Source organism: Symphalangus syndactylus, chromosome 14 (genome assembly GCF_028878055.3).
Source record: "Symphalangus syndactylus isolate Jambi chromosome 14, NHGRI_mSymSyn1-v2.1_pri, whole genome shotgun sequence".
NCBI classification, from domain to species: Eukaryota; Metazoa; Chordata; class Mammalia; order Primates; family Hylobatidae; genus Symphalangus; species Symphalangus syndactylus.
The window spans coordinates 93,058,649-93,085,207 of NC_072436.2; the positions used below are offsets into that span (position 1 = coordinate 93,058,649).

General features: G+C 39.3%; 1 protein-coding gene and 1 non-coding gene across 4 annotated transcripts in view; both read left to right on the forward strand.

Moving 5' to 3' along the window:
* Positions 1 to 26,559, forward strand: part of FBXO11 (F-box protein 11) — a 101,182-nt gene that overhangs the window by 33,668 nt on the left and 40,955 nt on the right. The gene's annotated exons all lie outside the window — the stretch shown is intronic.
* Positions 23,227 to 23,331, forward strand: LOC129463295 (U6 spliceosomal RNA). The gene has a single exon (XR_008651092.1). It is a non-coding gene; the product is annotated as a U6 spliceosomal RNA (small nuclear RNA).

Below are 26,559 nucleotides of genomic sequence, written 5' to 3' on the forward strand. Positions count from 1 at the left end.
TTGGAGACACAAGTGCCTTTGAGGGCCATGTGTAGGACAAGGATAAAACCCAGGAGCACTGGGCAAGTATGGAAGCCACAAGAAATAATCCAAATTGTGCCAAAGAACCTCAAAAAACTAAGGAATTAGAGACACAGGTGCCTTTGAGGGCCATGTGTAGGGCAAGGATAAAACCCAGGAGCACTGGTTGTAAGACTTTAAAAAGAGCAATTAGACTTCTTAGCTTCCTTTTTCTGTGTCCTGTGCAACCAGGTATTTACCTCTTTACCATCAAGGCGGAAAGCTGAGGCTTATTGTGGGAGAGAAATACCAGATACAGATAAGGGAAGGGCCTTCAAACCTAAAATGTTGATTAAATGGAAAGTCTGCATATGAAAAGTTGAGCATCCCAGTGCTTTAAATTTCTGCCTCATTGAATACTAGCTTCTAGATTTACACCTTTCAAGAAGAGGCTAGAAGAGTACTTTCTGGGAAAACCTGTCTAAAAATAAATCCATAGACTTACCAGTAGTGACACTGAAACTTACTGTGTTCGTACTTTATTACTCTACAATAGCAGTTCTCAAACTTTTTTAAAACAAGACCCTTTTAACTGCTTGTGGAGCCCTGTGCCTCAGTAGACTTTTTTTAATGTGGGTTATAGCTATCAATATTTACTGTATTAAAGAAATAAAAATGTTAAATTGTCCCTTTAAAAGCAACAGTAGTCTATTAAATATGTTACATGACATAATTTTTGTGGAAAATAACTATTTTCCAAAACAAAAATTTAGAGTGGAATAGTTTTACATATTTGTGAATCTAATGGCCAGCTTAACAGGAATTGACTAAATTTTAATATCTGCTTCTGCATTTGGGCTGTCGTGGTATCCCATGTTATGTATGTGGCCTTGGAAAAACTCTACTGTGTACTTGTAAGAAAGTATGCAAAAAAATACAATGTCTTAATGTCTATTAATCATGAAAATAAGGCCAGGCATGGTGGCTCACGCCTGTAATCCCAGCACTTTGGGATGCCGAGGCAGGCGGATCACGTAAGGTCAGGAGTTTTAGACCACCCTGGCCAACATGGTGAAACCCTGTCTCTACTAAAAATACAAAAATTAGCCGGACATGGTGGCACACGCCTGTAGTCCCAGCTGCTGGGGAGGCTGAGGCAGAGAATTGCTTGAACCTGGGGGGCAGAGGTTGCAGTGAGCCAAGATTGCACCATTGCAGTGCAGCCTGTGCAACAAGAGCGAAACTCTGTCTCAGACACACAAATAATACAATAATGAAAATAGTTTTGACTTTAATACTTTCCGAAAGCCATCCCTTGATGACTGCCGGGAATTCCCAGACTACACTTTTTGAGAACAGCAGCTCTACACTAAATCCTACCAGTTAAAACCTCACACAGAATTTCTAAACAGCATTTTGTGCCTTACCTCTAATATATTTATGGATAGCTGGGGATTACCAGACAATTGAGGTAAACTTACAACAGGAAAGATGGAAGGCAGAGCAGAAAGATGGAAGTAACTTGGAAGCAGCAGAAATGGTGCAGGAAGAAGAAAACGTGAAAGAAACTAAGATTCAGAGGGATAAAAGAAGCTACTGTTATTTGTGAAGTCGGAACTGGAGGTTATAAATAAGGAGCATCAAAGAACAAAAATGAGCTCTTGTAAATTAAAAACATTAAAATATATATGAAATGTGGGACATATAGAAATGTTGACAGATTATCCGCAGTAGTGGGAAAAGACTGTTTACAGAACTTTAAAAGCACATGGCTCGTGTCAAAAAGTGGAATGAATTTGTTTATATCAGAATTAAAGAGTTCCGTGCATTGAAGGGACGTCATGATAGAATGGGAAAAGATGTTTTCAAAATGTGAAATCTAACAAGGGATTTAACATCTACAGGATTCAAGGAACTCCTGGAAATCAAAAGGAAAAAGATAGCCACCCTAATATAAAAATACACAAAGGTTCTAAGTAAGCGGTTTATGGGACGAACCTCAAAGCTAATAAACCTATGAAGACATGTTCAAATAATTAGTTGTCAGAAAAAATGTAAATTAAAATGAAATCTCATTTTATACCTATTAGTTTGAGGGGAAGAAAAACCAGAAAACTGAATGAATGCATTTAGTTATCTTTCATGACAGATTACGCCCAAATTTAACATCTTTATCAAAGTCTCATTAGGTTGCAGTCAAACCGTCGGCCAGGGCTATAGTCATTTGAAGGATTGACTGGGGCTGGAGTATGTGCTTTCAGGATGTCTCATTCACGTAGCTGTTGGCAAAAGGTTTCAGTTTCTTGCTAATTGTTTGCAGAAGGTCTCAATTTTCTGTTGCCTGGGCCTATCCACAGGGCTGCTTGAGTGGATTCATAAAGCGTCTTCTGGTGATAAGGCACGTGGCTTTGTCCAGAGCAAGTAATCCAAGAGAGCAAGCAGGTAGCTACTGTGTCTTTTATCACCTACTCTTCCAAATTGCATACTATCACCACTTCCTGTTCCTTAGAAGCAAGTCACTAAGCTCAACCAATACTTACGGAGAGGAGTATCAAAGCATTTGTGGACTTTCTAAAACCCCTGCGGAGGATAATGCCAAGTGTTAGTGAGTGTAGACTCTGCAGCCATTCTGGAGCTCAACTAGTAGTAAGTATATGCATGTCCTGTGATCCAGTATTTCATTTTTAGACATCTCAGAGTATTTGTAAGAGTTTCATAAAGGGATATGTACATGGGTATTCATTGCCATATTATTTGTAGTGGCAGGAAGTTGGGGACAGCCTGTGTGTTCCACATACCAGTCTGAATGTAGATAAGTAAAATTTGTGAGTGCTCATACTAGCTTTTCTAGTGCTACCATATCAAACTGCCACACGCTGGGAACTTTAAACAACAGAAATTTATTCTCTTACATTTCTGTTTAAAATCAAGGTAGCAGCAGCACCATGCTTCTTTGAGAATCTGCGTAGAATCTTTCCTTGCCTGTTTGTAGATTATGGTGGTAGCTGTTAATCCTTGGTATTCCTTGGTTTGCGGCTGCATCACTTCAGTCTCTGCCTCTTGTCACATAGCATTCTCCCTCTGTGTTTGTCTTCACATTGGCACTTTCCTTTTTTTATAAGGACACTAGTCCTATTGAATTAGGACCACCCTAAAGACCTCACCTTAACTTGGATTTTCAAAGACCCTATTTCCAAATATGGCCACGTTCACAGGTATCAGGGATTAGGACATAGTACCATTTTAAGAGGCACAGTTCAGCCCACCCACAGAGACTATTTATGTAGCAATCAGAAGCAACCCTTTAGATTTATGTATAGTACAGAGCAGAAAACATAAGAAGCAGAATGAGATGGTAAGTAGCAATAACACTAATTTAAAAATCCATGTGTATTAGGGTTCTCCGGAGAAGCAGAACTCAATAGGCTATGTTCCTAGACAGAGAGAGAGAGAGAGACACTCAGGAGAGCTGACGGTACAGATGAACACCAAAGGCAGTTGACTGGAGAGTTCCTTCTTGCTTGGAGAGGCCTATCTTTGTGTTTTATTCAGATCTTCCACTGACTGGATAAAGCCCACCCACATGGGAGGCAGTCAGCTTACTCAGAGTTCACCAATTTAAATTTTAATCTTGGCCAGGCATGGTGGCTCACTCCTATAATCCCAGCACTTTGGGAGGCCAAGGTGGGTGGATCACCTGAGGTCAGGAGTTCAAGACTAGCCTGGCCAACATGATGAAGCCCCTGTCTCTACTAAAAATAAAACAATTAGCCAGGTCATACTTCTACCTAATAGGATATGACTATCCTGTTTATGACCAAAAGTGTACTAACCCTTGCCCCAAAAAAGGATGCAAAACACTTGGGTGGGATTTGCTCTTCTTGAAATCCTATAACTTACATACTATGTGGTATTTATAACTACCTTCTTTATAACTACCACTACCCATTCTGTACTCTTTTTGCCTTCAGCAAGTACTTCATCTGGCCATGGATCTTTACCTGGTTAGGTAACCCAAACCTTCATTCCTGATGTATCTGGGCCATTAGTAGTCCCACCTGAATTGGGTTGTTGTAGTTTTCCATTGCATTTGATTACAGGGCATGGTACTGCTAAGAGAGTCGCCTTAGGGGATCTCCTGTATTTCAGACATAACTTTTCCGTTCCTTCGTTGTAGAGTAGCAGTTAGTTACCCCTTGGTTGTCAAGATCGGTCACTCCAGCCAGCACAATAACACCCTTCTTTGCCTGTTGATTCAAAGGTATAAGGAGTCCAAAATGGCCAGGTGGCCATCTTAACTTCCAGTGAAATCATTATTGTGTCTCTTGATAAAAGCCTAGAACTAAAACTTTTAGGCCAGCAGAGCATAAGCTCACAGAGACAAGAAGCAGAAATTTCGTTAGTGAGTTACTATGGGTAATAAGTGGTGTCACTCCTATTTCCACCGTTTGTTTCCTGGACCTGTGAATTCTGGCCGTGGAAGAAATAACACTGTATATAGGACACTGATTCAGAACACACAGTCTCCTGTAGAACTTTGGCTCAACCCTACAAAGTGTTGCCACCTAGCTAACGTTGTAACTGAATCTTCAAAAGGCCATTTCTTTGTTCTATGAAGCCAGCTGCTTCAGGATGCTGGGAACAGGGTAAGACCAGTGAATTCCATGAACATGGGCCCATTGCTGCCTTTCATTTGCTGTGAAGTGTTTATGCCAGTGAGAACAAATGCTGCCTTTTTCATGATGGAAATGGTCCAGTGTAATCCACCTGCCACTAGGTACCTGGCTGATCACCCCAGGAAATGGTACTATATTGGGGGCTAAGTACTGGCCTCTGCTGCTACCACATTGGACACTCAACAGCAGCCATAGCCAAATCAACCTTGGCAAGTAGAAGTCCCTGTTGCTAAGCCCAGGTATAACCTCCATTCCTGCCACTATGGCCACTTTGTTTATGAGCCTACTGGGCAATGACAACAATGGTTGGGGAACTGGAATTTTAAAACAAAAATATGTAATGTAGGCCGATTAAAGTAGAGAGCTGTCAGTCTGAGAGGTCCAACTCTCAAATATTAGGAGTTCCAGAAATAAAAAATTGAGAAGTAATTCAAACAAATATTTCAAGAAAATTTCTCAAAAATAAAGTACATGAATTTGCAATTGGAAGGGCCCACCAAGCATTCATGACAGTGAATGTTAAAAGGCCCACACTGTGGCATATTGTGAAATTTCAGGGTACCCAGGAATAATGAGAAGAACATGAAAGCTTCCAGAGATTTCACATAGTCTTGATTCCCAGCTTTTTTTTTTTTTTTTTTTTTTTGGAGGCAGAGTCTTGCTCTATCCCCCAGGCTGTAGTGCAGTGGCGCGATCTCGGCTCACTGCAACGTCCGCCTCCCAGGTTCAAGTGATTCTCCTGCCTCAGCCTCCTGAATAGCTGGATTTCCAGCTTCTTTATACCTTTCGGACCATCCAGTAACAGTGGCTTGAATTCTAACATGGCGATAGTTGTCCAGGGATTTGCACTGGGTAAGGATTGTGTGGGCCATAAGTTCTTCAGTTTTCTGCATCCTCTGATATTAATGTTTTACTTCACTCACTCTCTTTGCCTGTGATCTTCAGGCATTTAAGTATATGACCCTTGCTAACTATTTGGCCCATATTCAGAGACTTAAAAAAAATTGTTGTTTCTAATTATTGGACATGAGAAACTAACATGGGATGAATTAATGGGTTTTTTTTATAGCCTCAAATTTGGGCTGACATTGTCATCTCTATTTCCCTGGAAATGTACTATGTCTTTAGGAGAATATGTATGTATGTATGTATCCATGTCTACATAGATAACAATATGCAGATAATGTGTGTCAGTTCTTTATTGACTTACTCCAGGCATTTGATATAGATTCCCCTGGAATCTGGAAGTTTATGTTTGTGAATTCAGTGAAGCTTAAGGTCCTGATGTTCTTAAGTGATCAAATGACCATTAGAATTAATAATTTCTCAAATCTATATCACTAAAAACATTTAACCTTTTTCATATGTGTCATTAGACTGGGACTTAGAGTAATCATTTATACTGCTTAGTAATTATTTTTGGCTCTCCTCCATCTGGCGCTTCCTGACTCCTTTGTCATTGGGCCGTGTGAACAGTTCTGACCAAAGAGTTGTGAATGGAAGTTGGTGTGTCACTTCCAGGCCAATCATTTAATTGCCAGTAAGAGAACTTCCAGAACTCTCTTTTATTTCTGCTGCTGCAACTAGCAGTGTTTCAAAAGAATAGCTGCTCCATAAGCTGAGTTCCAGTGGAGGATGATTCTATGGAGCAGAGCTCTTCACTAACTCATGATAAACATGTAAAGTGAACAACAAATAAATCTTTGTTGTTTTAAGCTAGACTGGAGATTTTGGGGATTTGTTACTGCAGCTTAAACTAACGTATCTGACTGATACTACACTGTACCAATAAAGAGAAGAGAGAATAATGATATTAAGTAATTAAAGCAATTAATTAAATGAAGCAATGTTAGACAAAATCTGGAACCTGGGAGCAATTGGATTTTTCGTTTTCAGGTGGCTTATCTATAAGTTGTGAGTATCATCAGCGGGCCTTAATTCTTAGATATTGCAACTCTGTTTTTGAGTACATATAAAAGATGCCAGAGAACACAAAACATCTCGCAGAGTCAGAACAGTGTTACATACTTAAAAGTAGTCTGAAGATGATCAAGACTCATCATGGAGAATCCTGGCTGTTATCAAAGTATGTTTGGAGGGTGGGTATTTTTTCTCAAAGTGACATGGAGCTGAAAGGTTTTAGGAAAACTTGCTAGCATAGGCCGGGTGCAGTAGCTCGCGCCTGTAATCCCAGCACTTTGGGAGGCCGAGGTGGGCGGATCACGAGGTCAGGAGATTGAGACCATCCTGGCCAACATGGTGAAACCCCATCTCTACTAAAAATATAGACATTAGCTGGTCATGGTGGCGCGCCTGTAATCCTAGCTACTTGGGAGGCTGAGGCAGGAGAATCGCTTGAACCTGAGAGGCGGAGTTTGCAGTGAGCTTAGATCACGCCACTGTACTGCAGCCTGGTGACAGAGTGAGACTCCATCTCAAAAGAAAAAAAAAACTTGCTAGCGTAGATATGTGCAACAGAACACATAATTTTGGGATGCAGTTTTTTAGTGCTGGAAGAACCTTTAGATACCATGTAACACAACACCCTCATTTTGTAGATGTATGTTATAAAAGATGAGATAGAGTATATTTGAATTACCTGCTTTCCACATCATTTTGGGGTTTTGAATCATTTTTATCTCCCTTTCCCGCTTTTTTTTTTTTTTTTTTTTTTTTAGGCAGAAGAGGTCTGACTTGTCCAGGCTGGAGTGCAGTGGCAAGATCCTAGGTCACTGCAGCCTCAAACTCCTGGGCTCAGGAGTTCCTCCTGCTTCAGGCTGTCAAGTAGCTGCTACAGCTGTGTGCCACCATGCCCAGCCAATTTTTTTTCGGTAGAGATGGGAGTCTTGCTATGTTGCCCAGATTGGTCTTGAACTCCCGGCCACAGGTGATTCTTCCTGCCTCAGCCTCCCAACGTGCTGGGATTATAGGCATGAGCCACTGTACCTGACCCCAGCTAATATTTTTAAAAGTATCTTTGCTGATTATTTGTTTTTCCTTTGCTTCCTTCTTTCCCCCTTTATCATATTTAATCCTCACAGTGGTTCTCAGAAGTAAATATTTTTCTGTCATTTTACCCATGTGGAAACTGAGGCTCAATGAGGCCAAGTGTCTGCCCACAATCATATAGCTAAGTATTGGGGGTGGTATTTGAACACATTCTGTTAACTCCAATAATATCCCATGTTGTTTCCACCAGTGTCTTAAATTTATTTAAGATTTTTACACAAATGTAGAGAGAGTTTTTACTTTGTATGACTATTAATTAAAATTAGATCTGCCAGAGTGACAGGAAACCCAAAACAACAGTTGTTTAACAAGATAGAAGTTTATTCCTCTCTGTTGTGATGAAAGTCTACAGGTAAGCATCTAGAGTTGGTATGAAGGCTCCACTGTGACATTAGGGGCCTAGGCCCCTGTTTTATTTACTACTCTGCAATCCGTAAACACAGCTTTTATGGTTCAGACTAGTAAACACAGCTTTTATGGTTCAGACTATTTGTTCACTCTCCAACATTCTTCCTAGCAGGAAGCAGAAAGGGTGAAGAAGGGCCGCCTTCCTTTCTTTTAGAACGTATCTCAGAAGTCATACAGGACACATGTATACCCATTGGCCATGTATCCCATTGGCCAAAACCTAGTCAGATGGCCAACTCAGTAATAAGAGCAGCTGAGAAATGTGAGCTTTATTCAAGATGTTCATCTGCACAGGTTAAAATCTGGGTTCTATCACAGAAGGGGTGAATAGATTTGGGGTGATAGCAGTTTCTGTCACAAAGATACAATCAGGTTCTGCTTCAGTTTGTTTATTGATAGGTATTTATTGAGCATTTATTACCTGCCAGACACTGTGGTTCATATGTATCTACAATTAACACAACTCTCTTAATTCCTGTGGAAACAGGAAACAGTTCAGGAAATTTTTAGTTTAAGAAAATTTTACTCTATAAATAGGTTTAAACTAACGAGTGCCCAGGTGTTTTGTTTGTACACATAGAATGAAAGTCTTGTCGAGTGTTACACTAATATTTTACTTTAAGTATTGTTGGCAAATAAATGAGGAAAGAGTGTTGTTCTTGTCTCACGTAACAAATAGACTATTATAATACATGTTGATTCATTTAGTAGAACTAAATTTCAAGGCTTTGCTCCTTTTCAATTCTATCACTTGATGTGGGTGAAAATACCTAATTCATAGATGTGTCATTGCCCTAGTGAGTAAGTTAGTGATTTACATGACCTCTGTGGACTTCTATTCATCTTGACAGAAGCCTCTATTGTTTGTTTATAACATAAATAATTTATTAAATCTAGGCTCTTATTTACCATTATTTAATCTAGATTCTTGTTTATTTTTGTCTTTTTTTTAAATTTTTTTATTTGAGATGGAGTTTCACTCTTGTCATCCAGCCTGGAGTGCAGTGGTGAGATCTTGGCTCACTGCAACCTCTGCCTCCCAGGTTCAAGCAATTCTCCTGCCTCAGCCTCCCAAGTAGCTGAGATTACAGGCATGCACCACCACACCTGGCTAATTTTGTATGTTTAGTAGAGATGGGGTTTTGCCATGTTGGCCAGGCTGATCTCGAGTTCCTGACCTCAGGTGATCTGCCTGCCCTGGCCTCCCAAAGTGCTGGGATTACAGGTGTGAGCCACCACACCCAGCCAATTCCTGTCTTTAATTATGAGTTGTTCAACGGTAGTTTCTGTCTCTTTCATTATCTTTATATGGTTTCTCATGAAATACCATGAGTACTTAATAAATGCTTTTTTTATTTAATGAATAGGAACATTTAATTAGGAGGGATTCTGTTTAACTGCCATAGTTATGTTAGTCTTATAACTGTGAAGATCATTGAAGTCACATGCCTTTGTAAACATGACCAAATTACCAGCTTTTTAATGGAAATAAATTAAAAATTCCAGCACATATGCCGTATTGTAAGTTGACTATCATTTTGTCTAAAATAGCAACACCCTAAATCCAGCTTTAGATTTATTGATTTATCTTTATGCGGTTTTTTTTTTGGAGACAGAGTCTCACTCTGTCTCCCAGGCTGGAGTGCATTGGCACTCACTGCAACCTCCACCTCCAGGGTTCAAGCGATTCTCCTGCCTCAACCTCCCAATTAACTGGGATTACAGGCATGTGCCACTATACCCAGCTTATTTTTATATTTTTAGTAGAGACGTGGTTCCACCGTGTTGGCCAGGCTGGTCTCAAACTCCTGACTTCAAGTGATCTGCCCACCTCAGGCAGGGATTATAGGCATGAGCCACCGTACCCGGCCTTTGTGTTCTAGAGGAGGATGCTGTATTTCTTCAGATTTAACCAATTCCTTGAAAAATTGTTATGCCATAACCCCAAAATATTAGGTCTAGTGAGAACTAGGGGAAACTTTTGAAATAAAGTTACCACTTTTATTTAGGTACTTCATAAATTAGGAGCTGTCTGTAGACCCTTTCTTTAAAGAAGAGTTTATTAAACTAATGCCCTTATGATTTGATTATAGATTTCACTGAAGTTTTCTTTAGCTGGGTTGTTTCAGAGCCATGTAAATGAGCTGTTTAAGAGCTCTTGCAGAAATTAAAGTATACTTTTATTTAATTCTGTTTCTCTGTTGGCCTGAAAGCAGAATATCTTTTATAAAATCAACTAGTGATTATTCCTAACAAGAAAGTGTCAATAGAATTCTAATTTAATAATGAGCTCATTAGCTCTCCTATAGCATTTTTAACTTGAGACTACTATATGTTGAGGTAACCTAACAACGTTTTGGTTTTATTTTCTATATTGAAATAAATATGAAGGCAAGGGGAAAACTTGTTTCGTTTTGTTTTGTGTCTGTATGGTGTTTTTGTTTTTTTTTTTGAGACACAGTTTTACGCTTGTCACCCAGGCTGGAGTGTGATGGCACGATCTCGGCTCACTGCAACCTCCGCTTCCAGGGTTCAAGCGATTCTCCTGCCTTAGCCTCCCAAGTAGCTGGGATTACAAGCATACGCCACAATGCCCAGCTAATTTTTGTACTTTTAGTAGAGATGCGGTTTCACCATGTTGGCCAGGCTGGTCTCAAACACCTGACCTCAGGTGATCCGTCCGCCTCAGCCTCCTAAAGTGCTGGGATTACAGGTGTGAGCCACCATGCCTGGCTGAAAACATTTTTGAAGCTGCTGTAAGTCTTTGGGCTAATGGTTCTTAGATTTGTTACAGTTATTATACAGCATTTATGTGCTTGTACTGTGATAATCACTGCTAAAAGATGATCCAGAGAAAGAATTATACATTGTGCATATTTTGAGATTTGCACCTACATTTTTATGATTAAACATTTGCCCTTTTAGCCAAGCGTGGTGGCACAATATTCCTAACTGCTCTGGAAGGCTGAAGCAGGAGGATTGTTTGAGCCCAGGAGTGCAAGACCAGTCTGGGCAACATAGCAAGACATTATCTCTAAAAAAAAAAAAAACAAGTTTGCCCCACAGATTAGATTTTGATTCTTATTTTCATTTTCCTTTCCAGTTCTTCATATCACCTCCCTTTGTTTAATTTCTTTTGAATTTCAGGCTATTACTGCTCTAGTCCAATGGCTTTCAACCCTGGTTATGTATCTTGAACAGTGGAGCTTTTTCAAATTTCAAGATGCTTTTGGATGTAACTTAAATCTGATTTAAATTGACTTAAACTATAAGAAAACTGGCCAGGCACGATGGCTCACACCTCTGTAGTCCCAGCACTTTGGGAGGCCGAAACAGGCGGATCACTTGAGGTCAAGAGTTTGAGACCAGCCTGGCCAACATGGTGAAACCCCATCTCTACTAAAAGTAAAAAATAAAAAAAATTAGCCAGGCATGGTAGCATGCGCCCGTAATCCCAGCCACTCGGGAGGCTGTGGCAGGAGAATCGCCTGAACCTGGGAGGCAGAGGTCATAGTGAGCTCAGATTGTGCCACTGCACTCCAGCCTGGGGCAACAGAAACAGAGCAAGATTCTATCTCAAGAAAAAAAACAAAACAAAACATAACCCTACATGACAAGAAGTTTTGTCTTTGATTTTCTGCTGTTGTCTTAGCTGTGCCCTATTCATTGTGCCCACACGGGCCTTAGGTTAGTTCTCCTTAAGGACCTAGGATGGCTGCCTTCTATAAATAATGCATCCGTGATCCTTGTTTGTATCTATCAGGAGGAAAGAGAGAAGGATGTCTCTTTCCCAGAAGCCAAAACCAAGCAAGTTAACTTCTTGTGTCTCATTGGGCCACATTGGCTTGGACCTGTCAATCCTAGGGTATGGAGTCACCATAAATGGGCTGGGTGCTGTGGTTCACTTCTGTAATCCCAGCACTTTAGGAGGCTGAGATGGGAGGATTGCTTGAGCCCAGAAATTCAAGACCAGTCAGGGCAATACAGCAAGACACCATCTCTCCAAAAAAAATTTTTTTAATTAGCTGGGAATGGTGGTATGCACCTGTGGGCTCAGCTACTTGGGAGGCTGAGGTGGAAGGATCGCTTGAGCCCAGGAGATCGAGGCTGCAGTGAGCCATGATTGTGCCACTGCACTTCAGCCTAAGCAAAAGAGCAAGATCTTGTCTCAAAAAAAAAAAAAAAAAAGTCAGACTATTCATATGAGACAGAATGAATATTATGAAGTCAATTACAATATCTACTCCATAGGAAGTGTGGATGTATATGTTTTTACAAGATACATAAGTGATTCAGTGTACAACTAAGTTTGAGGACGGCTACACTTCCCAGTTTAAGACTTAAAAATAGGGGAAGGCCAGACGTGGTGGTTCATGCCTGTAATTCCAGCACTTTGGGAGGCCGCGGCGGGTGGATCACCTGAGGTTGGGAGTTCGAAACCAGCGTAACCAACATGGAGAAGCCCCATCTCTACTAAAAATACAAACTTAGCTGGGCGTAGTGACTTTACTAAAAATACAAACCCGGCTACTCCAGAGGCTGAGGCAGGAGAATCACTTGAACCCGGGAGGTGGAGGTTGTGGCGAGCCGAGATTGTGCCATTGCACTCCAGCCTGGGCAACAAGAGTGAAACTCCGTCTTAAAAAAAAAAAAAAGAAATAGGGGAAAACAACTAATTTTTTTTTTTTTTTTCCTATTTTCCAGTGGAACACAGTTATTCTGTGTGACTGTTTGGTTTGACTTTCTTTCTCTCTCTCTCCTGCAGGGAAAAGTTTTGATTAGCCTTAGTTAATAACCCAGGGTAGGCTGGGCGCGGTGGCTCACACATGTAATCCTAGCACTTTGGGAGGCCGAGGCAGGCGGATTTTCTGAGTTCAGCAGTTCGAGACCAGCCTGGGCAACACGGTGAAACCCTGTCTCTACTAAAAGACAAACAATTAGCTGGGCCTGGTGGCATGCGCCTGTAGTCCAAGTAGCTACTTGGGATGCTAAGGCAGGAGAATTGTTTGAACCCGGGAGGTGGAGGTTGCAGTGGGCCGAGATTGTGCCACTGCGCTCCATTCTGGGCGGCAGAGCAAGACTCTGTCTCCAAAAAAAAAAAAAAAATCCAGGGTAAAATAATTCTTAAGGCTAAGGATTGAAAACTTAGATTCATAATTGTTGTTTACATTTATTAGCCAGCCATGTGAAATATAGCCAATTTCTCATGCCCTGGCTGTTGGAGATTCTCTCTCTGGGGTTGTGTGCTCTCTGGCAAATGAGTTAGCTAGTCAAGGCACAGTGATAAAAATGAGTAGTTTTAACTATTTGGAATAAAGTGCCCAGCAGTTTCATTTAACACTAAGAAACAGAAGCAATAAAGACTTCTGAGCAGCATAGCATAGTTCTAAAACCCATATTCTTTCTTGGAAAAAAATCTCTTAAGCTCTCATTTAGTGCATGTTTACTCTTACTTTAAAAACAGACATGTCTAGTAAGCTTATTTTATCGGTTTATCAGAGAAGAGAGGATTTTATAGTTAGGCTATGGACAGCTAGAAACAGCAACATGACAGCAAGAAAGGGAGGAAAAGTCTATGAACTTTTCATGAGAATCTCAAGCTAAGCATTTAGGATAACTGATTCTAGAAAATGGCTTTGTACTGATACATGGGGCCTCAGAATCTCAGGTCTCATCCTAGCACAAAATAAGAGACTATTTCATGATCCTAATGATTATCTTATAATAAGAAAGTATTAATATTATTTTAAGAATATTCTTGTCTTAAAAGACAACATAATTGGCTTTGAAAATATTTTTAATCAAAATGATTAAAGTTAAAATTCTGTTTCAGTGCTTGAAGGGTGTAAACCCCCGGCTACCTTGAAAGCGTAACTGTGAAAACACTTTGAGGGCTACAAATAAGAAAGACAAGAGTAAAGCTTCAGCTATTTGTATACAAGGGATTGGAAGAGAATCTTTCTTGAGGTCTCATCCATTTATGAAAATGTACTCTTTTTGTGTATGTATGTAAATCATCTGGAGCCTGTTACTTTTAAATCTTTGCCAAGTTTTTCCCCACCTCTCTTCACAGCACCAATTGGTGAAATTAGTTTAATCTTTTTTAAAAAAATCCTCCAAGACATCTGAAATTCAATTCAGTCTTAACTCCGATATCATGATAAAAGTGAACCATTGACTTTGGCACAAGTTCCCTAAATCCTTAATTTTTTTCATTTTTTATTTTTGTATTTTAATATTTTGAACTCTGGATGATCTTCAGATTAGTTGGGTACATTTTATTGTAGTGTTTCTGCTTATACATCGCATCCTAGAATTAAGAAAGGAAATACGTATCTCTGAAGAGTGGCTTTAAATTACCCGTATTGCTCATCAGTTCTGTTAGTGCCATTAAGAGTTGAAGTAAATGTTGATATGAATTCCTTTAATTTTCTAGCTATTAATACTTTTTCTTTTCTTTTTTTTTTTTTGATACAGAGTCTGGCTCAGTCGCCCAGGCTGGAGTGCAGTGGCGCGATCTCTGCTCACTGCAACCTCTGCCTCCCGGGTTCAAGCAATTCTCCTGGCTCAGCCTCCTGAGTAGCTGGGATTACAGGCGCGTGCCACCATACCCAGCTATTTTTTCTATTTTTAGTACAGACGGGGTTTCACCATGTTGACCTGGTCATGAACTCCTGACCTCGTGATCGCACCATCTTGGCCTCCCAAAGTGCTGGGATTACAGGCATGAGCCACTGCGCCCGACCCTTTTTCTAGATAAGTCAGTTCAGGTTTTGCATTTGTATTATGTTTTTCTTTTTCCTTTCCTTTCCTTTCCATTCCGTTCCGCTCCTTTCCGTTCCGTTCCGTTCCTTTCCTTTCCTTTTCCTTTTCCTTTTCCTTTTCCTTTCCCTTTCCCTTTTCCTTTCCGTTCCTTTCCTTTCCTTTCCTTTGAGACAGAGTCTCACTCTGTTGCCCAGGCTGGAGAGCAATGGCACGATTTCAGCTCACTGCAACCTCTGCCTCCCAGGTTCAAGGGATTCTCCTGCCTCAGCCTCCTGAATAGCTGGGATTACAGGCATGTGCTACCATGCCCGGCTAATTTTTGTATTTTTAGTAGAGACGGGGATACACCATGATGGCCAGGTTGGTCTCGAGCTCCTGACTTGAGGTGATCTGCCCACCTCGTCCTCCCAAAGTGCTGGGATTACAGGCGTGAGCCACCACGCCAGGCCTGTATTATGTTTTTCATTAAGTACTCATGCTTTAGAACATGCTTTAGAACATTGTTATTGACATCAGTCTGTAGATTTACTACATGAAAACTTGGATAATTGGGCCGAGCACAGTGGCTCATGCCTGTAATCCCAGCACTTTGGGAGGCCGAGGTGGGTGGACCACCTGAGGTCAGGAGCTCAAGACCAGCCTGGCCAACATGGCGAAACCCTGTCAATACTAAAAATACGAAAATTAGCCAGGCATGGTGGCAGATTCCTGTAATCCCAGCTATTTGAGAGGGGGAGGCAGGGATAATTGCTTGAACTTGGGAGGCGGAGGTTGCAGTGAACTGAGATCGCGCCACTGCACTCCAGCCTGAGTGACAGAGTAAGACTCCGCCTCAAAGAAAAAAAAAGAAAACTTGGATAATTTGTATTTTTTTTTCTAGTTTACGCTCTTTTATAGTGACCCAAGGCAATGATTTTTTAAAAAAGATATTTTGGCGCCATCTGCTGTTCTTTAATGCGATATTTCATCTACTTTGGTAAAGGTTTGAAATATATGTATGTGTGTGTGTGTATATATATATATATTTGCCCATATAAAGCACAAAATAATGGCGATTTTTAAAAGTCTGCTGCATCTCCCTTATGATTCTTGTATTTCCAGCTGCAAAGGCTATCTTGTAATTTTGGTGGTAAGAAACAGGCTTGCCTAAAAAATATTTCTGTAGTCCTGCGTCTGCCAGTTTTGTATATTCATTCAATGACTTTGAGTTCCTGAAGACTTCCTTCTCTAGTTTACTATGGCTTCTTGTGACAAAGCTCCTGAGTTAGCTTTGCGCATTTGTTAATGTCCCTTCTCTCTGAACATGTAGTTTTTCATCTTTCATGGTCTGTCCTTATATTACCCCTAAACCACAACCCTATCCCTGCTATGAAATCTACCCCCCATGATTATTTTTATTGATTTTCTAAGCTTCTATGTAGATCAGTTGTACTGCAGATACAGCATCTTATTTTATATTTGTAGTCTTGTCTCACATGATCTGGTTGTATATATAGTATAGTTATATATATGTCTGTATGAGACCATAAAATTACTGGCCAGGTATGGTGGCTCACGACCATAATCCCAACACTTTGGGAGGCTGAGGCAGGAGGATCACTTGAAGCCAAGAGTTTGAGACCAGCCTGGGCAACAAAACAAACCCTGTCTCTGCTGATTTAAAAAAAAAAAAATAACCTTTTTGCTCATTCATGGCTGTGTATATCTTTTCTCTCCAAACAAATAGCATCTTGTTTGTTTATGGGGCAATTTATATACTGATTTTGTAATCTCTAATAAATCCACATGCACTGTTAGGTATGCAGGCTTGGGAATCTGGTGCCCTAATTAAAACAATTGTGTGCAAAGTAAAGATCCTGAGTGGTGAACTTTGAGTAAAGCAGATGAGTTTCTGTGCATAAATAGTGTAATATCTATATTGGCTGCTCAGAGTTTATCCCACTATCACATTTAAACATTGTCTATTGATTTCTGCTGTAATGGTCTACATACAACATTCTTACCATCCAACTCATCCCAGTATAGCCTTAAATCATATACTTAAAGCTTAATTTTATGTTTCTTCAACTTGGATAATATCTAGACTCCCTCCTTTGCATTATGACATTCATGGTTCTTGCCTTTGACACTGTGCTGTTTCAGTTCTACATTTTCATTATCACAGTTGATAACATAATTATCCTATTGTTAGTGAAGTTTTCTTCATTGATTTATATGTAGGTTGATTGTTGAAGTTAAAAAGTAAATGTTCACCTTACGAATATGGACATTTTATCTCTGTAGTGCTGAATATGTGCTAAAATTATGTTTCATTCTCCACTAACTGATACTACTGTCCGTAGGCCACTCAAAAGATTATTTCTAGCTGTTTTGATGGATTCTTTTTTACATACCACTTACGGCCTTTTATGTCCTCAAGTTTTTCCAAGTTCCCTACTATCTAATCTATAACTTTTTTTCAAGGACATTTCATTCCCAGAGCCCTCTTCCAATGTATACTGGTTTCTTTGGACCTATTTTATACCCTTTATCATGGGATTCCTTCTCTTTGTTGCTTTCCTAAGATAGTTCATTAATTGCTGCATACCGTGTCTTCCTCTTTTGGTGTTTCCTCCTTAGTTTTGCTGAAATATGTCTTCAGGTAATTTCTTAAGAAAGATTGTGGAGAAGATTAACTTTATAAGTCTCTGTGTGTCTGGCAATTTATTTAATCTACCTTTATGCTTGTTTGGTGGTTTGATAAGGAGATTTGGCTTGTTTTGAGATCCACATATCACTGTGTCCTTTGTTGTACTTGCATTTTCCGAGTTGAAAGCTTCTCTGAGGTTTTTGTTTGTTTTTCGTCTTTAGAGACGGGAGTCCACTTGGTTGCCTAGGCTTGGAGTGCATAATGCAGTGATAGCATACTGCAGCCTCGAACTCTTAGGCTCAAGTGATCCTCCTGCCTCAGCCTCCTGAGTAGCTGGAACTACAAGTGTTCACTCCCATGCCTGGCTTTTGCTCAGGTTTTGAAGGAACTTGATATCTCTGTCTTCTGTTGTAGGCTCATCTGTATTTTACCAGGCAATGTAGCTTTTTCTGCTTTGCTTCACCAGGCAACATTCCTTTTTTTTTTTTTTTTTGAGATGGAGTTTCACTCTTGTTGCCCAGGCTGGAGTGCAGTGGCGCAATCTCGGCTCACTGCAACCTCCGCCCTCCCGGGTTCAAGCAGTTCTTCTGCCTCAGCCTCCCAAGTAGCTGGGATTATAGGCATGCACCACCACATCCAGCTGATTTTGTATTTTTAGTAAAGATGGGTTTTCACCATGTTGGTCAGGCTGGTCTCGAACTCCTGACATCAGGTGATCAGCCCACTCTGGCCTCCCAAAGTGCTGGGATTACAAGCGTGAGCCACTGCACCTGGCCACGTTCGTTTACTTTTGTGTGTTCCAGAAATCTGTTGAAATTTCTTATGTACACTGATGGTGTCCATCCTGTTTTCTTTGTTGTAGGGGTTTATATATTTTTATTTTCTTACTAATTACATTAAATAGTCTTGGAGATAAAATGAGTCTACCTACAAGCCTGGGAACATGGTGAGGCCCCATCTCTACAAAAAACAAACGTGCGCCTTTGGTCCCAGCTACTTAAGGAGGCTGAGGTGTGGGAGGATCACTTGAGCTCCAGAAGTCGAGGCTGCAGTGAGCTGTGATCACACCACTGCAGTCTATCCTGGGCGACAAAGTGAGACCCTGTCTCAAAAACAAAAACAAAAAAAAGTGAGTCTACCCAGTCTGTCATTTTCCCCCAAATTTTTATTTTTAAACATTGGAAATTGAAATGTACTAAGAAAGTAACTTGAACACTAAATCCCTAAAAATGATATAGTGATCTCACAATTCTAGAAAGTGATTCCTGATTTCATGTTCTGTTTTATAGCTATTAGGAGTGTGTGTGTGTATGTGTATGTATATATATATATATATATATATATATATATATATATACAACTTTGCTGTGGATAATGGCAAAAACATTAGCAGGGTGAGTGACTGAGCTGTAATGTTTTTCGGTTTTTATTTTGTTTTGTTCCTATTCTTACTACCGCCACCCTAATCCAGGCCTTTTTCTAATTTACTGCTGGCATTGAAGGAGTCTTTTTTATTGTGCCTTAGTTTCTTATATGCACATTGCTGCCAAAGCCATCTCTTAATAAAAGTTTTGATGAGTGTTACAACAACAATTGAAATTTTTCCACTAAAAAAAAAAAACAAACAGAATAAAGATCAGTTCTTTTACCTTGGCATTCAAAGACTTTTCTTTGACTCCCATGGTTCTCAAAGCGTGATCCTGGCCTACCACAGTGGTCCACCACCATCAGCATCCCTGGGAATGTGTTAGCTTTGCAAATTCTCATTCCTCCCTAATTTTCTAAATCAGAAATTACAGAGGTGGAGCCCAGCAATCTGTTTTAACCAAACTTCCACATAATTCTAATTAATTTATGCTTTGAGAACTGCTGATCTACTTTGTCCTTCTCATTTTGCAGGCAAAGAATTGAATTCTAGAGAGGTTAATTGACTTGTCCAGTCATACAGCTAGGTACAGTTTTCTATTATTTATTTATTTATTTTTATTTTATTCACTTTACCCCCAGTATTCATAGTTTTCTTTCCAATACTCTATATTTGACTTGACTTTTTACAAGTTGTAATTACAAATAAGTCTAAGATGGGAAAGTTGTGGAAAACTTTAATAGAGAACATGAGATTTGACTGAACAGTAAACACTAAGTAGAGAGGAAAGAGAGGGGTGTTCTAAGCAGTAGGACCACAGTGAATAAAGGTATAGATAGGTAGGTTTAAAAAAAAAAAAAAAGTCAGCCGGGCGCGGTGGCTCATGCTTGTTATCCCAGCACTTTGGGAGGCCGAGGCGGGCGGATCACGAGGTCAGGAGATCGAGACCACAGTGAAACCCCGTCTCTACTAAAAATACAAAAAATTAGCTGGGCGTGATGGCAGGCGCCTGTAGTTCCAGCTAGTCGGAGGCTGAGGCAGGAGAATGGCGTGAGCTTGCAGTGAGCCGAGAGTGCGCCACTGCACTCCAGCCTGGGCGACAGAGCGAGACTCCGTCTCAAAAAAAAAAAAAAAAAAAGTCCTGGGGACAGAATTGGCAAGTTGGACTAATAACAACTAGGTTTTCCTTTATAGGAATAAATTAATTATTACAGTGCCTGATGTGTTAATAAATGTTAACTGCTCATTATTATTGTTGTTGGCTGGTGTTACTGGTTGTGTTGTTGATTTTGTTATTACCATTATTAGGGAAGCCAGACAGAACCGAAATTAAGACTGGGTTTCTGAATCAAATCTCAGCCCTGCCACTTACTGTTTGACTTCCAGAAAGTTAATCTCTCCTAAACTTCATCATCCACATTTGTAAAATGGGAATAATAGTATCAATCTCATAGGGTGGTTATAACAAATGAGAAAATGTATGTTGATGCTCAAACTGCTTTATAATAAGTACTTTAATGTCAACTATTATATGTCTTGGCTTGGTAAGTCATTTGATTCTGAGTGAGTTAATGTCAAAAATCATATTTATTCTAAAGGGTAAATTTGTCATGATTGAAAAGAGTTCACAACTATGGCCAAGGCAGAAAACCTTAATAACAGGGGACTAGTTAAGTAAACTTTAATAACACGGGACTGATTAAATAAATTATGGGACACTGATATCCTGTAGCCATTGAAAACTGTGTTTCAGAAAAAATTTTATGACATGCATCATGAACTTATTTCATACTCATGATGTAATAACAATGAAAAAGAAAGATACCAAGCAGTATGTAGTGTCTCAAATTATATAATTTGTTTAAAACATTGCTCAAAGAATCTTCTTTGAGCATATTCTTTGGTGTCTCACGCCTGTAATCCCAGCACTTTGGGAGGCCGAGGCGGACGGATCACGAGGTCAGGAGATGGAGACCATCCTGGCTAACACAGTGAAACCCCATCTCTACTAAAAATACACAAAAATTAGCCGGGCGTGGTGGCATGCACCTGTAGTCCCAGCTACTCGGGAGGCTGAGGCAGGAGAATCACTTGAACACGGGAGGCAGAGCTTGCAGTGAGCCGAGAGTGCGCCACTGCACTCCAGCCTGGGCGACAGAGCGAGACTCCGTCTCAAAAAAAAAAAAAAAAAGAAAAAAAAAAAATATTCTTAAACTGAGATGTTAAGTAACTGTTTTCTCTTTTGTGTGTTTTTCTATATTCATATTTTCTAAGTGAACATACTTTTATAATTCAGAAAGAATTAATGTGACACATACTTTGAAACTGGCAGGATTGTTGGAATAGTTTTATAGCCTCTGCAAATGACTACTGATACTTTAAAGGGAACAGTATTCATTTTTATCTGTGGTCAGCACTTGGCATTTGTGGATTTAACATTATCTTCTAAGCTTCTAGAACCATTCTAAATACCTGTCATGGGTAATATTTTGTAATAGAAATCATTATTTCTACCTCATAGAGTTTTTAGAAGATGAAATTGGATAATTTTTTTTAAGCCTCCAGGTGGAATTTGAAATATATTTTGAGTGGACCTTGGTAACTTTCAGTATCACATCTCAATTATGATGATAGCTAACGTTGAGAGGTCATCTCTGCCAGGTACTGTTAAGTATTATCAATCTTACTTAATCTTCACAATAATTTTATAAGGTAGGCACCATGATTATCTCCATTTTATAGATGAACTGAAAATCAGTTGAGGAGCTTAAGTTAAAGAGGCTAAGGTACTTATGCAAGATAACAGGGTGGCTACTAAGCCAGGAATGTAACCAAGAGCCAGTTTTTTTTGAGCCTGTATTCTTAGTCATTGTGCTATACTGTCTCCACATATTACTATTTACAATACTAAAACATCTGAGGAGCTACCTATTAATAAAATAAAGGATCTGATTTAATATTGTGGTATTTTTCTATATTTGAATAAAATATGACATGGAAAAGTATTATTTTATTTATTTTTTAATTCCTGGGCCAGGCACGGTGGCTCATGCCTGTAATCCCAGCACTTTGGGAGGCCGAGGCAGGTGGATCACGAGGTCAGAAGTTCGAGACCAGCCTGGCCAACGTGGTGAAGCCCCGTCTGTACTGAAAATACAAAGATTAGCTGGGCTTGGTGGTGTGTGCCTGTAATCCCAGCTACTGGGGAGGCTGAGGCAGGAGAATGGCTTGAACTCAGGAAGCAGAGGTTGCAGTCAGCCAAGATCGTGCCACTGCACTGTAGCCTGGGTGACAGAGCAAGACTCCATCTCAAAAAAAAAAAAAAAAAAATTCTTCAAATTAAACATTTCCAAAAGGTTTATGTCCCATTCCATGGTATTCTTTTATAGGCTAATATACTCCTAATAAATGTATCCAGTATTATTTAGCAAAATTAATTGTAAAGCAGAGATTAAGAGTAGGGGGCTCTGGAGCTTAACCATCTGATCTGCCTCTGCTGCTTAATACTGTGTGACCTAGCGTGAGTTGCCTAACCTCTCTTTGCCTGGTTTCCTCATCTATAACATAGGAATAATAATATGTCCCTTAATGAAGTTGATGCAAGGATTCAATGAGTTGATACACGTATAAAACACTTGAAACATTAGTGCCTGTACATGTAGGTTTTCAGTAAGTGTTAGATACACTGTTAGCAGTAATGGCACTATTTATTTGAATTACTATCATTATTATCATCCATCATCATTTGTATTGATACAATAAAGTTTTAAAAGACACCCAAATTACTTCGTAGTGAAAAGTAAAAATAAAAATATTATATCTAGAGTCCATTGACTTAAAAATTATTTTGCTGCCATTTATTGGCTTTCTAACCTTAAGCATTTCACTTAACCTTAATGGCCTGAACTGCCTGTCAATAGAACAAATTAATACCTTTCTTGTCGGGTGATTTCTTGATTTGTGAAAAACATTACTAGAAATCATGTTGCAGTACCACAAATTATAGTCAAAGAATGGGACTGGGAAAGAACTGATGATGCTGAGCCCCCTCCCCATCCTTTTCTCTCTCTGGTGAGGTCCATTTTTCTTCTTTCAATAAAATGGTTGCTGGCCGGACGTGGTGGCTCACGCCTGTAATCCCAGCACTTTGGGAGGCCGAGGCAGGTGGATCACCTGAGGTCAGGAGTTCGAGACCAGCCTGGCCAACATGGCAAAACCCTGTCTCTACTAAAAATACAAAAATTAGCCAGGTGTGGTGGCGGGTGCCTGTAATCCCAGCTATTCAGGAGGCTGAGGCAGGAGGATCGCTTGAAGGAGGCGGAGGTCGCAGTGAGCCAAGACAGTGCCATTGCACTCCAACCTGGGCAACAGAGCAAGACTCAGTCTCAAAAAAAAAAAAAGGTTGCTTGATACAGAGAATATTAGCATGGCCCCTGCCCAAAATTGACACGCAAATTTGTAAAGCATTCTATATTAAAAAAAAGTTTTTTCTTGTGTGAATTCACAAAGGAAAGGTTAAGCATTTAATGCTTATAAGAATATAGCCATATTTTCATTTTGCTTTTCATACTTCACACTCTTGCTCTTAAACTCCTTGCCCGTAAACTAAAGACATTTCTAGAAATTTCTAAATTTTATGTGAAAATACATTAGGGACAGGCTAAATTGTTTTCTTTTAAGCTGTGTGCATATGATGATTTGTGTGTCCTATTTTATACTTTTATAACACCTGCGTGTGTCCTTGTTATGGCACTTACTATATTGCTTTATTTGTTTACATATCTCACTCCCCTACTAGAACAGTTCCCTCAGTGATGGACCTTTATATTCACAATGACTAGCAAAAAGATGAAAATTAATAGGCTGGGCACGGTGGCTCACGCCTATAATCCCAGCACTTTGGGAGGCTGAGGCGGGCGGAGCATGAGGTCAGGAATTCGAGACCAGCCTGGCCAGCATAGTGAAACCCCATCTCTACTAAAAATACAAAAATTAGCCAGGCATGGTAAAAATACAAAATTAGTAGTCCCAGCTACTTGGGAGGCTGAGGCAGGAGAATTGCTTGAACCTGGCAGGCGGAGGTTGTGATGAGCCGAGATCACACCACTGCACTCCAGCCTGGGCAACAGAGTGAGACTGTTGCTCAAAAAAAAAAAAAAAAGAAAAGAAAAGAAAAAAAATTAATAGCAATTAGTTGATAACGTCTGTGAATGCAAGGTTAGGCTAAAGCTAGATTTGACTTAATTGTTAATTTGGGGCTATGGTCATTCTGGTCTTGAATTAATGATATATTTCATAACTGGCCATATCAGTTTCTACTTGGACGTAACACTACTTTTGAATTACATTGTCCAGTTGAACTTGGATTGAACTTAAGTATTTTAAATCTTTGGAAGTTACTAACTTTAAAAAATTTTTTCTTGCTTGTTAAAATAGAAAATTATTGTATGTATTTTATGAATTTTGACTCATAGGAAATATCGAACGTGAAAAACTAGGGGAACAAATATGAGAATGGAAGAAAACGTTTTCACATGTTCCATTCTGGGGAGAGACTGTTTTACACTCCTTTTCCCAAAAGCAATGAGAGAAAATGTCTTGGGAGAACAGAACGTGATACGAAACAGGAAAGAATTAAAATAAAGTTAAGCTATTCTCAAGAGACTTTAATCCTTGAATTAGTAGCTGTCAGTTGGAGATTTTCTTTTTAATCAAACTAAAGTTACGAACTTTTGTCAATTCTGGGCCCACAGACATTTTTTCCTTATTTTTTAAATTCATTTCAAATTCATGAATCTGTGGACATTTTCTATATACAGTATTGTTAATTTTGACATCAACAGCTAACAGTCCACTTTACATCATATGGCTACCTCTCAAAAATTGAATGGCATGTCTAACATGAAACAGTATTGTACCATATGTATATTATGATAGCTGTGATAGCTAGTCTATGCTTTCTGACTCCCCATTCCTAGTGTATTTTCTGAGTGACAAAATTCTCTTATTTATTTCCAACCCAAATGACTCATTAATGCTTGAGATCTACATATTTAGTTTTGTGTTGGGCATTTCCACTTGAATGTCTCACAGGTACCTCAAAACTCAAAATCCAAACCCTTAACTCATCTTTTTTCCCCACCTTCAACCTCCAAAGTCACTGCCTTGGAGTCACCTCCAAAGTCATGGCACCACCATCCATTGAATTGCCCAAGTCAGTATTAATTTGGTTCCAACCTCTCCACCCCCAGCCCACCATACCCACTCATAAAGTTTTATGAGCTTTATCTTGTATCTTATATATCCATTTCTTCCATATTTATTACTGTAGCCATCTTCCTCTCTGAGTTGTTTTGTGCTGTGGCACCCTTACTGGTCTCCTCCCACCAGTGCTATTCATTTCCAGTTTTGCATTGTTTGGGTGATCTTCCTAAAACCAAAATCAGAACACATTACTGTTCTTTTTAATACCCTTCAGGGACCATATTTTGTTTTTAAGATAAAGTCTAAATTATTTTAAGTGTTTGTAACAGCCTTTATAATTTGGCCTCTGCTACGTAGTATAGCCATACATATGGAGCAGCTGGCAGTTCCTTGATACCTGTGCTGGAGATGAGCACCTTCAGGTCTTCACACACACTATTCCTTCTACATGACTAACTCTCAGTTGTCATCCATTTCTCAGCTTGGACTAGAAAACCTTATACCAGTACCCACATCATCTAATATTGGATTAGATGTTGTTAAATATTCCCTCAATACTTTTTGCTTATCCTTGTCAGCATGTGACACACTGCATTATTACTGCCTGTTTAATGTCTGTCTCTTAGGCTCTTGAAGAGCAAATACAATATTCTGTTTGATTGACCTGTTTCACCAATACCTAGCACAGTACATGGCAAGATTTGGCTTTTGAAGGTTGTTGCTAAGTAACGAAAATGCACATTTTTTTTAGTCATTTTAAGTATAATGATCCTGTAGTGGCAAAAATTCAATGTAAGAGTGTATGTGTGTTAGTAACGGAATACATTAATGGAAGTATTGTGTAACAGTATCCTAAATAAATAATTTTAAAATGTAACTATAAAATCAGAAACACTTGCTTTACAGCAAGTCAAGCTTTTAAAAAGGTTTTTTAATTATAACTTTACTTTTGGGCTCTCCACTATAAAATATTTAAATTTTAAGTAAACCATTTAACTTTATAAGTATTTAAATTTTGTCTTGATTTCCATTTGTGAATTTTTTTAGCAGTTAGAGAAAAGCTGTGGTAGTTTCCAACTGTGTTAGAAACAGTTGTCAAGTGTGGTTCCTTTACGCCATGAGACTGGGAGCTGTTTCTAAACACAAAGTTGTTAGTAGCACAGATTTGCCTAAGTTTCCAATCTGATCTGTGACTATGGGTAAGTAAATTGGAATTTGTATATTTGTGGGGAAAAAAACTTCTGTCAATTAAATTCCATAAACTACTCTTAACTTTATAACCTAAAATGTGTAGACTTTAAACCCCAGCCAATCAATAGTATAGTTTTTTTGCAAACTTTCAAGGTAAAGGGTATATAAAAAGCAAGGTATTCTGCTAGCCTCAGAATAAATAGAGTCAAGACAGTTAGGAATCTTATTTGAATCCTAAAATAAATTTTCAGTGCTACATTTATTATCAAAGATGTCAAAGATTATTTTTTAATTAAAGAAACATGTTTATT